General features: G+C 37.6%; 1 pseudogene; it reads right to left on the bottom strand.

Moving 5' to 3' along the window:
• Positions 1–1,543: 1,543 nt before the first annotated feature.
• LOC109679782 (olfactory receptor 5B3-like) lies at positions 1,544–2,465 on the bottom strand (annotated as a pseudogene).
• Positions 2,466–13,665: the final 11,200 nt, after the last annotated feature.

The raw sequence follows: 13,665 nt of genomic DNA, 5'->3' as shown, positions 1-13,665 counted from the left end.
GTCAGCATTTGCAGAAAGAAAAGGTATACCACTATGGGATGCTCAGGGAACTTTTATATAGTAGTAATATATGAATGTAGTAGAAATTCTTTTCCTCCACTTATCTGGTAGTTTGGCTATTTTAACTCTTTGAAAATTAAATCATGAACATGTCAGCAGTTTAAATATCTCAGGGAAACAGAAATATTAATTCATATTAATATGAGACAAAAGAGGAGTAATTTCACTAATAGGTGACAGATTTATATATCTCTTATTAAAATGTACAAAGAAGAATCACGTATTTTCATTTAATAGCATATCATGTTTTTCCTCAGATTAGGACTGTTAGAATAGCAGGAAATGAAATATTAAATAGTACAAAAAAAGTACACTCAAAAACCAAAGGTAAATGTCGAATTATGATTCTTAAAAATTCTTCTATTAGTCTGGGTTATCTAGCGAAACGGAATCAATAGGACGTGTATAGCTTTATTGTGGGGATCAATTCATGATTGCAGTAGCCAAGAAGACCCACGATGTGCTTTCTGCAAGATGAAGAACCTACAAGGCAGGTAATGTAGTTCATTCTGTGTCCAAAGACCTGAGAATTAAGGAGTCAAGTGTGATTAGTGAACATCTTGGAGACCAAGGACCTGAGAGCTAGCAACTCTGACATCAAGAGAAAGAGAGAGATAGATATTTCAGTCACAGAAGAGGAAGGAAGATCGACCCTTTCCATGCCTTTGCTCTATTCAAGTGAGCCTTCAAGTGAGGGAAGACCTTCTTTAGTAAGACTACAGGTTCAAATTGAAAACTCTTTTGGAAACAACTTCACAGACACACACATAAAAATGTTCTGCTACCTACAGGGTATCCCTTAATCCAGTCAAATTAATACATAAAAATAACTACCACAAGCAGCTAAAATGCATTTCCTTCCAGCAAGTCTACCACATTCATTTGTATATCCGCCCTTGTGTGCACTTCTGTGCATGAACTTTTTATATACTTGCTTACATACATTGCACTGAATATGATGGAAAATGATTGAATAGTTAAACAGACTCAAACATAGCATAGATATTCTTAGTCATATATTATGTCTGGACAGAATGTTACTTTTTTACCCATCAAGAAATATTACTGCAGAAAAAGTATCATTACAGAATGTAGAATTCAGTGTGGGCTTTAAAATATGACTCAGTACAGGGAACACATTGGAAAAAGTATTACTGTGCATCCAAAAAGTTAAAAAAGAACATGAAGATTATTTTGCTTTAAATCAGAGAACAGGAGAGCAAAACGGGTCTAGGGGGTTGATAACAGTGGGAGGGGAGGATGTGGGGAAAATGTATAGGAGTGTGAATATAGTGCAAATATGGTATACGCATATATGTAAATGGAAAGTGAAACCTGTTGAAACTATTCCACAAACGGAGGTGGGGGGATAAAGGAAAATGATGAAGGGGGTGAATTCAACTATGATATATTTGATATATTTGAAGAACTTTTGTAAATATTGCAGTGCACCCCCAGCACAACAATAAAAAAAAGTTTAAGATTATTTTGCCTTGAAAACAATCTTTGTGAAAGCATTCTTGACCTTCTTGTTCCTGAGGCTGTAGACCACAGGGTTCAGCATGGGGATGACCATAGTATAAAACACAGATGACATTTTGTCAGTGTCCATGGAATGACTGGAGCTGGGCTGTAAGTACATGAAGATAACAGTTCCATAGAAATGGAGACTGCAGTGAAGTGGGAGGCACAGGTTGATACAGCCTTCCTATGTCCTGCACCTGAGTACATCTTTAGGACATTTATAAAAATAATCATATAAGATATTAAGATTACTAACAGAGCAAAAAAGATAGTGAAGCTGGCTAAATAAATAAGAACCAAATCATTAACATATCTATCTGAGTAAGAAACAAACATGACTGCTGGAATATCACAGAAAAAATGATGGACCACATTGGACTTACAGAAGGAGAGACTGAATGCATTCCCCGTGTAGATGGAGGCACTCAGGAAACCACAGACATAGCAGCCCACGATCAGACGCTCACACACACTTGTTGTCATGGTGATGGTGTAATGTAGGGGTTTACACACTGCTGCATAGCGGTCATAGGCCATTGAAGCCAAGAGGTAATTTTCTACTGTAGCAAAAGCTGAGAAAAAGAACATCTGAGCAACACAAGAATTGTATGTCATGACTTTGTCTCCTATAAGGAGTCCAGCTATGACCTTTGGAGTGATAGCTGAAGAGTAACAAAAATCCACAGAGACAAGTTACTAAGGAAAAAATACATGGAAGTGTGGAGACGAGAGTCCAGGACAGTCAATAGGATCAACCCCAGGTTCCCAATCAGAGTGATGATGTAAATGAGGAGGAAGGTAACAAAGAGGGGAATCTGTAGGTCTAGGTCACTGGTTAGTCCCAGCAAGATGAACTGTGTCACTTCCGTCCTGTTCTTCATCAGTGCTACCTGAGAATCTGTAGGTGTTCTACAGACCTTAGAAAAAAGGAACATGGTCATAAATAAATTGGATAAAAATTAGAAAGTAAAAGCACAATTTGTGTTTTTTCTTTTTAGTAACAACTTTTCCTTTGAGATTCTCCAGAAAAATTTTAAGCTTGATAACCAAATTTGGTGCATTAGCTATAAACAGTGTTGAATCTTCAGACCCTTAATGGATCATTTAACTGATTTAAAAATTTTATATATTTGAAGTGAGATGTAGGAAACATAGTAACTTCATGAAAATGACTTGTGTAGTTGAATCTGTCTGCCAGTTCATTTCTCCTGAGCTCAGTAAACTCTGACACTTTCAAGTTGCTCACCTGCCAAGAGCAGCTGTAGACAAGTCTGATGTGAATTCACTGCCTCTTCTCAATAATATTATGAGTTTGGTTAGTTGTTTTATTCATTTTACCATGAAGTACAAGACATTGAGTAATTTATTCACATTCACATGACATTAATTCCATTCTCTGTCCTGGATTCACACCACCCTTTAATCCATGCTGAGTTGTGCCTAAGACTAATGGTCTCAAATGGATTTAAATGAAATTGATTTTAATGCAATTTATGATGAATAATTACCTGGTTTTGTTTAATCTCAGTATTTGGGGTATCATAGTGAACTGAGTGATGGATTAGGCGGTAATTTCATCTTGTTTGCCATATGCTTGCCTCTCATTAAAGCTAAAACAAACAAGCAAACAGAAACTTCAAACCACGAAATTATCCTTCTTTCAAACACTCCAGAGTCCTAAATGAACTAACAAACTCTGAATTGCATTTCAACCTTTCAACTCCCACTCCCATTTTTATTAATACCAGCATATCTATACCTTCTGGCAATTATGTGGCCAAAAATATAAATGTTTGATTAGGTTATAAAAGGGTTTTATTCTTGAATCACCATATCACACTCTATGCATAGTAGATGTGGTACAGTAGCAGGTGTGTAGGGAGTATTTTCAGCCTGCAGAGGCAATTCCAAATTCAGGCATATCATCAGATACAGCTGACATAGAGCTTTGGTTTCTGGTAGAAAAGTGCACCAGACATCCCATTTATCACATAACATAACCACTGTTCACTAACCTACAGCCTGAACATCATCTTTGCAGCTGCAAAATAAAAGTAGTAATGAGACCTGCTTGGAGCTTCATTGTGAGAAATAAACAAGATAAAACATAACAGATAATAAAGCGCTGGTGGTAAGCAGAGCCTGATGAGTGTTAGTTATGTTTTGTTAGGATAGGATGATGATCTTCATGCTGGCTGATGAACATAAAGTATGGATGCTGGCAGCAGGGCTTCAGTCTTCAATATTCTCTTCTCCCCGAGATTGTCTCTGCTCTCCCACATCTCTTATTTTGTTCTGACTCCAAGCATATGATTTCTGTTCCTGTAATTCTAATGTGGACCATTCTTCTGAAAAATTTCTTCCTTAAAATCTATAAACTAGTTTGCATTAAATAGTCCGTTGTTCTTAAATCTCATTCTTTCTCCCATTACTGTCATGCCATAGCTAAACCACAAAAACCAAAAGTTTAAACTTCCCAATTTGTGTGCCAGCTTTAGTTCTCAAATCTGTTATGGTAGTAAGTTCCATGTTGTAAAATACTTTATGTGAAATATGTTCGTGTATACTACCCTTATTTAAATTTTCTTTCTTTTGCTCTTCCTTTGTCCCTTTCTTCCTTTCTTTTCCTTACTTCCTTCTTTTTTCTTTCCTTCTTTCTTCCTTTCTCTGTTTCCTTCTTCATTCTTTCCTTTCTTCCTTCCTTCTCTCTTTCTTTCCTGAAATCTTTGGAAGGCTATCCACCCTAAACTAACTACTATTCCCTACAATGGTTCTCCTGTTCCTTTGGCAACTTCTATTTATAAGTTTGCGACTTGAAAATATTACAGTTGCCAAATTAAACACACAAGGTCACTTTTAGCATATATTATGTTCTATTGACAATGGTAAAGAAAACATACAGAAATGAGTGCTTGTTTATGGTAGGTAGAATTATTATTCTTACTTTATCAGCAAAGAAACTGAGGATTTGAGAAATTATTTGATCCTGTAAATTGATACAGCTAGCTTAAAAAAGACAAGATTCAAGAGTTAAAGCCACCTTCGAAGAATAAGCAAGAGATAATGGTGACAGGGTTGAAATGCAATTCAGAGAATGTTAATTCATTGAGGACCCTTTTTCAATTTGAAGAAGGATCATTTTGTTGTTTGGGTTTTTGTTTGCTTGTGCTTGGCTTTTTAACATCCAATATACAGTGAACACAATAAAATCACTTAACCAGTCAAAGCCTCACATATATAATTTTACTAACATTTTTTGGAAAGAAGTGCGATTTATTATATGAATCACTAAAGTCCTTGTGATTGACTTTTTCACATCTATACCTCAGACTCAGCTCAGCACTTTAGAAATATTTTTAAATATTTCTTTCTATTTTCAAATAACTCATAGTAGATATCTGTAGCCCATTTCTTTTGCATGAATTACTTCTTACTAAAATGTTTACCATTTTTCTAGTAGAGAAAGAATGTTCAATTCAGAATAGTCAGTCTGAAACACTAAAATAAGTAATGGTCAAAAGGTCCTATTTCTGGCCAGATGCATTATCTCATGCCTGCAATCCCAGCTACATGGGGAGGTGGAGATCAGGAGGATTGCAACTTGAGGCCAGTATGGGATAAAAAAGTTAGCAAGGCCATATCTCAATCAATATGCTGGTCATGGTGGTATAAAACTGTATCCCAGCTACCCAGAAAGTCATAGGTAGGAGGGTCACAGTCTGACACTGCACCTGAATAATAACTAAAAAGCCAAAAACGGGTTGACATGTGGTTCAAGTAGTAGAATGCTTGCCTAGTGAATGCAAGTCCATGAGTTCAAACCTCAATACAGCTAAAAATTCAAACAAAATAAAAAACATTTTAAAAGTTCCCAATTTCTACAAGGCAGAGAACATGAAAGAAAGGACATCAGTGTGGATCAGATTCTGAATCTACCATGAATTCCTCCTTTGCCCTGAAGAATCACTTACCTCCTTGCTATAAGAAAAAAAATAACATTATTTCTCTATCATAATTCACAGATTGTGTCTGTAAATGACAAATGAGAAAGGTCTATAAAGTATCTTGTGTAGTGGTTATTATTTAAAAGTCCATGAATGTGATTTTTATCTTTGAGTGTTTTGAAATTGAAGGCACATAGCTAACCTCAGGTCAGAAGAGGTCTGTATGTACTAACAAAGATTATCACTCAGATAATAAAGGATGTTCAATGGTGCAAGGCATACAGTGTATTCCTTCTAAAACAGCTTCATTTAAGTTGTATTAGTATTTCAGAGGCTAGCATGTGGAGATCTGGAGAGAATTAAAGAGACTTGCAGAGGTCTAGAGAGTTCCCCATGAGAATACCTAACACTCCTCTTCCTGCTTTCCTAGGGAAGAAACAATTAAGCTGCCTGTAGGGATCACGCTGGTGACTAGGTTTTAAAAATTAAATGTATTTTTATTGATAAATTGAAAGTATGAAAATTGTCATTATTAATGAGGTACCATGGATGCTTCTATACAGGTATGTATTATATAATGTTCAAGTCTGGTTAAACATGTTTATCTCCTAACACTTTTACTATTTTAATGGTAAGCCACTCAAAACCCATGGTTCAAGTAACCCTCACTGTGCAACAGCACAACACAGTTTCTTGCTTCTACCTAACTTTAACTTTGTACCCATTCATCATCCTTTCCCCATCTGTCCATCCTCCTACTCTCAACCAACTTCTGGTAACCACCATTCTCCTTTCAACTTGCATGATTCAAAATGTTAAGATTCCACGAGTGAAATCATTTACTAATTGTCTTTACATCCTTTATATTTCACTTAACATGAAATCTGTACTTCCATTCAGATTTAATTGGTATCTATTAGTGAATAGTATGCCATGTTGTAGATATACCATGTTTTCTTTATCTAGTATCAGTTGGTGGTCACTTGGGTTCTTTTCATTTCTTAGCTCTAATGAATAGTGCCACAAGAGTTATGAAGTACAGATGTCTCTTTCACTCACTGACATCATTTCCTGTGGATTTATACTCAACAGTGGAATTGATGGACCTTGAGGCAGTTCTATTTTTAATTTTTTGAGGCACCTCCATACCATTTTTCATAGCAGCTATATTAATCTATAATCCCACCAACAGTTTGTAAATGTTACCTTTGCTCCACACTTTTGTCAGCAGTAGTTATTTTTCATCATTTTAAGAAAGCCATTCGTTGTGGTTTTGATTTGCGTTTCCCTGATGAGTAGTGATACCATACATTTTTTTCCTATACACCTGGGCTATTTTTAGACTTCTTTTGAGGAAAGTCTATTCAGGTCTATTGGTCATTGTTTAATTAGATTTGGGTTTTTTGTTTTGTTTTGTTTTTCTATTTAGTTTTTGGAGTTGCTTTTATATTCTGGATATCACTACCATTTCAGGTATAAGAGTTTTCAGTGTTTTCTCTTTTTCTGAAGATTTCTATTAATTCTGTGGATTGTTTGCCATGTAGAAGCTTTCTAGTTTGATTATACTCCCATTTGTCTGTTTTTTTTTAATTTGTTTCCTGTGATTTGGTGATCATCTCTAAAAAAAAAAAAAATCTTTGCCCATGGCACTGTTCTGAACCAGTTCCCCTGTGTTTTCTTTAGTAGTTTCAAAGTTTCCAACTTACATTGAAGTCTTTTAGATGATTTTAGATGATTTTGAACTGTTGAGATGTGGGGATCTACTTCCAATCTTCTGTTTGTGAATATCTCACTGTCCCAACGCTATTTATTGACATGACTGTCCTTTCTCCAGTGTGTATCCTCAGCAACTTTGTCAAAACTTAATTGGCTGTACACATGTGGATTTACCCCTAGGCTCTCTATTTTGTTGCCCTCCTGCACGTGTCTGAATTTGTGCCAATACCATGCTGTTCTGATTACTGTACTTTTAAAGTATAGTTTGAAGTCAGGTAGTGTAATACCTCCTGCTTTATTCTTTTGTTCAGGGTGGCTTTGAATATTTAGATTTTTTTTAGTTCCATAAAGATTTTAGGTTTCTTGGGACCCAGGCAAGATGGTGGTATCCACCCTTTTGACTCCATGAGTGAGAAGAGTTTGGTAACACAGGAGAAAGATTCTGAAGAGAGAAAGAGAAGAAAAGCATCAGGACCCACAAAGAAGGTAGCAGGAAGGCAGAAAACCACTGAGAAACTGAGCCAGCAGTAAAAAAGCTTGAGTTCCAAGCCCATTCTTAGCTTCCTGGGAGGAGTAAGGAAAACTGAAGACACCCATTTAAAGATAAAATAAATGGCCCAGATGACAGATCAACAATTCCAGTGGCAAGATAAATCCATATTGCATGCCCCAATCCCAGTGCAGAGATTTGTACGACAGGGACTTCTCTGTCATGGAAGACCAGCCTTGGCACAAAAAGACATTCAGTAACCCCACCTTCCCTTGGAGAACAAGTGTCATCTTGAAAGAGGATCTGTTTTTTGAAACTGAGATACTCTGAAGGCCTGAAAACAAGAAACACTCACTGCTCAGGGAGTCTCGGTATACCCTGCCACAGAGTCTGTGCAACAGCAGTTTAGCAATCTGGTGATTGTACTCAACACAGCCATGGCTCAGGAAGTCAGTAGGTAGCAGCTCAAGTCCAAGCTTTTCTTGTTGGAGGTCCCACCTTCCCTAGTCAGGAGTGATTCCCATCCCCTGAGGCTAGGGAGGCAAGAAAGTTTCAAGCTTATGGCTAGCAAAATTTTTATCCTTCTTAGTCTGCATTCTGACTGTGATTATAGACTGATGGGCGGACCTGAATCTTGCTCTCCAGACCTAAGGCAAACAGTTGGACAGGCCCTGAAAGCATGGAGGCATGCCCCTAGAAACTGCTTTCTGGTGGGTATGTTGATAGGACTAAGGACCCAAAACCATATTCTCTAAATCAGAAAACTACAGCCTCCTTGTTGTAGGCCAATGTTGAGAGTTCTTGCCTTCATGGCCAAAGAATTGGCTCGTGAGGCAGCAGACTGACTTGTGAGACAACAAGATCAGCACAAAAAGTAGGATTTATTAGATAAAGAAAGAGCTGCAGCTAGAGAAGTGCAGTGGAGCCCAGAAACCTGTGGCTCCCTGCTCAGGTGAACACTGGGGCTTTTTATGGACACTTTAACTCTGTGTTAGGGTAAGGGTTAGGTGGGTTTTTTCCACTGGCCATGAGCTCTCTTCAATGAGCTGGTCTGTTTGACCCTTACTAGGGGGAAACAACCCTGAGAACATCTTATCTATCAGCCCCATGACAGATTTATGAGGCCATGTAACTCTTCCTCAGGGTTCAGAGATCATCATGCTCTCCATGGGGGATGGGATACTGACTCACTCATCTGTCCATTAGGTTCCCAGACACAGAATCCTCCTCCTCAAAGAGATAGGGTCTGTCAGTACTGAGACCAGCAGACGGGTGATTAGGTTCCTCAGTCTTCCCCCAACCAAGGCAGAATTAGTGCTCTGCTGTTCACTACTCTCTGTTGCTCTCAGTAGTCACTCTGAGTCTTGGATATTTGATGTCCCTGGGGAAAACTCAAAATTATGAACAATCTTATCAAATGTATTTTATAAATCCAAATTCTAAATATCAAGGAAATTTCATTTAAATTTTGTGATGGTGATTCTAAAGTTTATTTAGATGATAAACTTGCATAGCAAGAACCAAATTAATTTTTGGAAGTGATACTGGGGTTTGAACTCAGGGCCTTATGCTTGCTATGCAGGAACTCTACCCTTGAACTACACCTCCAACACCTTTTACTTTATTTATTTGCTGAATAGGGTCTCACATTTTTGCCAGGATGGCCTCAACCATGATCTTGCTAAATAGCAAGATCCTACCTAGCTAAAATGACAGGTGATAACACCACACCCAGCTTATTGGTTGAGATGGAATCTCACTAACTTTTTGACCTGGCTTTCCTCAAAGTATGATCCTCCCATTCTCTACCTCCCAAGTAGCTGAGTTTACAAGTGTGAGCCACAACCTAGTCAAATTAATCTTTAAATGGGTTAAAAGTATGTTTGCTAGGCTGACTCACAGTAAGGTTTATTGCAAGCTGAATGGTATTGGGAAAGAACTGAAAATTGTAAAAAGGAACAAAGATATAGTCTAATTAAAACTACATATGGAAATTTAGTATTTGATCAAAATTACAGTTTCTATCAATCAAAGAAAAAAGAATCAATTATTCACTAAATGACATTGAGTTCAAAGTGAATTTAGTATCTCAATAAATACATTGTTATAAAACTACTGTAAGAAATCAGAAAAGGAAACTATCATTACCTCAGGATGGTGATGATGGTATCCATCTCCATCATTCCATGCATGAGACATACCTAATAACCACAATGAGTGACAGGGAGGGGCCATTTCTCAATCTACATTCAATGACCAATTTGTGCAGTTGGGGCTTCCTATTCCTGAAACCCTGAACCAGAGTGAGTCTAAACTGTGATATAAGACATTCATAAGCAATTAACACAACCATAATCCAGCAAGATCAGGGCTATAAGAAGTCACATACTTCATGGGAAAAGTCTGAGTCCCAAAGACAAGCAACTCAGGTCAGCAAAGCATACTCTTGTGTGCTTGTTGTGAACAGTGACCTTGAAGTAATGTGTTGTATTCCATTGCTTTGCTAAGTATGAAGAAACATGAAATGATTGATGGAAAAGGAGGTGAAGAATATCAATCAGAACCTCAGGGACTGCTACAAAAGTGAAGACTGTCTATAGCCTGTATGGCTAATATTCTTGTCTTATCATTCCAGATTAAGACTGACTTTGAAGGAACCTCTAGACCAAGCACCCTCAATGTAGGATGGTATTATCCCAAAATTAATTCCAGGGGTGGGGAAATCTTAGATAATATAATAATGTGTGACTCTCCAAAGATCAGCCATATTTGACAAAATCATATTTCAAAGTATTTAATTTCTTGGGGTAGAAAGAATGAATAAAATTTCTCTAAAGACTCCCTAAGGGAGTGTCTGGTCAATAATTAATAAAAGATTAAAAAACACTTCTCCAGACTAACTGGGTATGCATTTCCCTACTCAGAGTGTTTTCATTCTCATGGGAAAATACAGTTGCCATAGTGTTGTATAGAATCTAGAAGCAAGGAGAGTACATGATCAGATCTGAGTAGCAAAGAGGTGGACAAATAGGCTGGGCAAAGTGGCTCATGCTTGTCATCTCCCTACTTGGGAGACAGAGATAGGCGGATCAAAGTTCAAGGCCAGCTGAGGGGAAAAAATGTTAGCAAGCTCTGTGTGTGATGGCTCACATCTATAATTCCAAGTTTGTGGGAGGCATAAGTAGAAGTATCACAGTTTGAGACAAGCTCAGGAAAAAGTGTGAGACACTGTCTGGAAAATAACTAAAGGTAAAAAGGCTAGAGGCATGCTCAGGTGGTAGGGCACTTGCCCAGTAAATACAAAGTCTTGAGTATAAAACCCCAGTACCACCAAAAAACAAACAAAAAAACCCAAGTAGGTTACAATTGCACACAACCTTATACCACCTCTTTCTTTTGAATGACATCATCCACCTCTCAAATTCTGCTACCTTTTCCCAAATTCTCTGAGTTATCTGACATTGAGCCTATGTGCCAACCCATACAAAAGTTCTGGACTCAGAGTAATAGCAATATTATGGAGCATGTATCTAAACTTCTTTTGTGGCCATCAAGGAGACAGATGCAACTTGGAAATTCAAGAAAGTTCCCAGGGTAAAACATGGGTGATGGAAAAGAAGAGATGAAAGGACAGAGAAAATAAATATAACTTCCTTTCTTCCTTCAGAGGCTTGCTCCCAGGTGTGACTTATCCTTCCATGGTAAACACATGCTAAGTGAGCATCTCTGATGAGCAAACTTCTCTGACTCTTGTATGCTTGTTATGAACAATGACATTGAAGGAATGTGTGGTATTGCATTGCTTTGCTTTTTATGTAATACTCAGTTTTGTATATTCCTTGTCCTAACTGCCTTAAAGTTTCCCCTTACAAACAAAATATCAACTCTTAAATTCTTGCTACAGACTTATAAGAAGTGACTCAAAAGATGATAATGATGATGATGATGATAGATGATAGATAGATAGATGATAGATAGATAGATAGATAGATAGATAGATAGATAGATAGATAGGATACCTTGTCTTTTCTTCTACATTTTCTCATTATTTTAAATGCTAGTCATGAATACATGTTGTTGAACACGTGTCATGCATGCAGTAAAACCATGCTTTGGATTTCTTCTTGTGAGGAGGGGAATAAATGTTGTTGGTTTTGTTGAGAAATAGAACTGCACCAAGTTATAAGGCATGTGCAAACATTAGAAGTAGGAAAATACTAATTTTGGCTTTGTCTTTGCCTATGTAATCTTCCTTATTTTTGTCCATTTCAGAGTCTATTTTTCTAAGCTTCCCAGAATATTTGAACCCACTTCATATCATTCTAGTGTTTTATTTTTTAATATTATATAGATATATAATTATATTTCTTTCCTTTTCTTTTAAGAAGTGAATCATTGGGATCCAGTCTCCTTCTAATACTAACGTCTATTCATTGGTGCAGAAACCATTGTCTGTCTCCTCACACTAGACATGGCATCTCTTTGGAGTCATAATCACTGGCAGAGGAATTCAACTCAATTCTCTAAGTATTTGCCAAGTGTTCTCTCCTAAGCATTAGCAGGAAACAGTAAGACTTTCAAAATGTTTCTGTCTCACTGAAAACATAAGACACACACAGCAGACAATTCACTCGCTCTGAACAGCAATACCAATTAAGTTATAAGTAGGAAATGATGAGTGGAATGAGAACATAAAGACAAAACAAAGAAGCAGAAATGTCTGTCTATTCCCCATTTACCTCAAGACTGAGATGTGAAAATTACTGTTTGTCTTGAGAAAAACACTTCAGGGATATCACCCCTAAGGACTTGGGAAGAGATAAATGTCCCACATGAGCCTAACACCACAACTCCATTAACTCTGGTGCTAAGAAGAAGAGTACAGTTCTGAGAAGCACAGGAGAGCAGTTCTCAGTCCCTACCTACTACCCTGGTAAGTAGCAACTCCAATAACTTCCTGAATTTTTGCTGTCATTCAGACCCTTTTAGAATTTAACACTGGTCCTAACTAGCTAGGCAGCCACATAAGGACTCAGAACAATTTGAGCAAAACTGTTGGTAATGGGGAGAGGTAGAAGAGGAAAGTAAGATTAGAGACTGACACTCAATCAGTGTCAGTAACCACAGATTAGTAACCACAGAACCCCTTCAGACTGGTCTGTACCTTAGGTGCAGATTCCTGCCAGTTCTTTATCTCACTTCCATATTGTCTTGGAGTCTTCCTTCTATATATGTTTCTCTCTCTCTCTCTCTCTCTCTCTCTCTCTCTCTCTCTCATTCATAAACCAAGTTTCCCAAAAGCAAAAAAACCTTAGAGCTTCTGCTCAATCCCTCTTGCCCTTCAAGTTTCCAGAATTCCAGATATGGAAGTTTACTCTTGAATAAAATAAACTTTGAGAGACAGTGACTTGGGAAACAGGAGAATAGAGAGACAAGAAAAAGAGAGAGCTGCTATCAGAAGAGCAGAAAGACAAGAATCAATATCTCTTGGTTCTCAAGTTGATAGTCCTGCCAGTAAGCCACAAGGAATGAGATGTTACTCTCATCTCCTTTCCCTGTTCCTAGGTGACACCTTGTGTTCCTATAGCTTTCCGATCACTTAGGATTTTATAGAACAGTTTTACATTGGTACTGAAGACCCATTTCTAGGTATTAAAAAATCAAGCTCAGGCTGATTTAAAACTTTGATTTCACACCCAATCCAAAGCATTTGTCCTCTCTCTGTGTAGCTCAGATCTCATTGCAGCTTGGGGCTGTACAGGTAAAGACAGGGGGTTCTGTTCCTCCCTGTTCATTAACCTTGAATCCCCCAACTCACCGTTGTCATCATCATTGTTTCTTTTGTTCTTGTCTTGGTCTTCCTTTGTACAAGAGAGAGATCAGAGTGGGAAAAAAGTCTTCAAGTCTGTAGCCATAAAGCGCTAACAGTTA

The sequence above is a fragment of the Castor canadensis genome, chromosome 1 (genome assembly GCF_047511655.1).
Source record: "Castor canadensis chromosome 1, mCasCan1.hap1v2, whole genome shotgun sequence".
Lineage (NCBI taxonomy): Eukaryota > Metazoa > Chordata > Mammalia > Rodentia > Castoridae > Castor > Castor canadensis.
The sequence above is the reverse complement of the archived record's forward strand: the minus strand, read 5'-3'. Positions and strand labels throughout refer to the sequence as shown.